The sequence below is a fragment of the Poecilia reticulata genome, linkage group LG21, assembly GCF_000633615.1.
Source record: "Poecilia reticulata strain Guanapo linkage group LG21, Guppy_female_1.0+MT, whole genome shotgun sequence".
Taxonomy (NCBI): domain Eukaryota; kingdom Metazoa; phylum Chordata; class Actinopteri; order Cyprinodontiformes; family Poeciliidae; genus Poecilia; species Poecilia reticulata.
In genome coordinates, this window is record NC_024351.1 from 15,750,454 (window position 1) to 15,752,019 (window position 1,566).

A 1,566-nucleotide genomic window follows, 5' to 3' on the forward strand; every position below is an offset into this window, starting at 1 on the left:
ATATATATACTACTTTCATCCAGTCTGGTGCAGATCGGCTGATGTTGTGAGGAGATATAGTTGATGGAGTAACCTAGGGGGTGCCGTGGAGACAAATTACATTTTAATGCTATTGCACTCTTTGGAGGTTCACAAAAATCAGCCTTAAAAAGTTCTGAATGAAAAGCTCTGATGGGCGGAGTCAACACATGGGAGAGACCGTCTGGTTCCCATGCAGCTGCAGGTAAAACTACTCCAAACCTTTCAAACACGTTCTTTTGTTGAGAGTTCACAAGCATTTAATATAACATAATCAGCAGATGTTAACCTATAATGATCTTCCCATCAAACTTATATTCTATATTCCTTTTTTTTTAGTAGAGCCAAAGTATTTTTATTTTCTAATTATTATAAAATACATTATAATATCAACCACCCTTCATCCAGATCCAGATTGTATGATTTCTGAAAAGGTTTTCATGTTTGTTCTTGGAAGGTTTCCAAAGTTCACATTATTATTTGAAACAGAATACGTCAAATAACAGATGGTGTACAAATGATGACATTGTTTTCTAAAAGCCTGCAGGTTTTTAGTTTTGGTCCCTTTAATGACGAATTTAACAGCCTGCTCAATGTTTTAAAAGCTGTTATTTTAACCAGAAATAAGCACAAGAGAAACAATCTCATCRGATAGCAGCCAATTATTTTCCAGTCATTTGACAGTGGATATCGTTACTGATTATTACAAACAGTAGCTTTACTTACTGAGAAATAAGATATTATCACAGATAAACTTGTACACAATAACTTTAATCTCCAAATAACTCAGAAAATGAACCAACAGAAAACTGAAATTTAAAGACTAACTTGAACTGTGTGCTTTTATGATGCTCGGAGCATGTAGCCACAATATAGACACCTAGCAACCAATAGGGTTTTTCAGTTAATTAATTGTGTCATCTATACACTTGTAGGCACAGACATCCATGAAAGCACTTGTCTTATTGAGTGAACACACTGGATCTCCCATGAAGGTAAAGACGCCATACAGTCTGTTCTTGAACACAAATCCTCCGCCAGAGTCTCCCTGACACAAACACAAAGCTTTTAGTTGTTTCGCTGCTGTGATTTATCCAGTAAAACAGAGACAATGTCTGATTTTTGTGCAGAAAATGGTTTAAAGACTGACGTACCAAAGATGTGTCCTTCTTAGTGCTTCTTACACTTTACCACTTCTGGTGTTGGTACCAAAAGTACTTGCCTTCTGCCAGTATCTTTTCCAACCTTTCATGTTTATCAATCTTAATCTCTGCACACTCATGACCTTTTGGACGATGTTTTACTGTAGAGGAAATGCAGCATAAACATGTAAGGTCTGTTTAAGTGTTGACACATTTTGCTTAGGATATCACCTGGTTATTACACTGCAGTACTTGTGTAAAATGTATTTTTCGGACACTATGTCAACATAGTTTAGACTTAGATATGTGATTCTATGCATCATAATTTCAGGGATGGAAACATCTCCTGTCCTAACATAGCATGAACTTCACTTTTTTTGCCACACATTTATTTTGAAAGAAATCC

At 35.8% G+C, this 1,566-nt stretch overlaps 1 long non-coding RNA gene across 1 annotated transcript in view; it reads left to right on the plus strand.

The window, feature by feature from the left end:
- Window positions 1–65: 65 nt before the first annotated feature.
- Window positions 66–1,566, plus strand: part of LOC103457926 (uncharacterized) — a 17,390-nt gene continuing 15,889 nt past the window's right edge. The window contains exons 1-2 of the long non-coding RNA XR_532501.1: window positions 66–223; window positions 954–1,013. This is a non-coding gene — a long non-coding RNA (uncharacterized LOC103457926). The remainder of the gene's footprint in view (window positions 224–953; window positions 1,014–1,566) is intronic.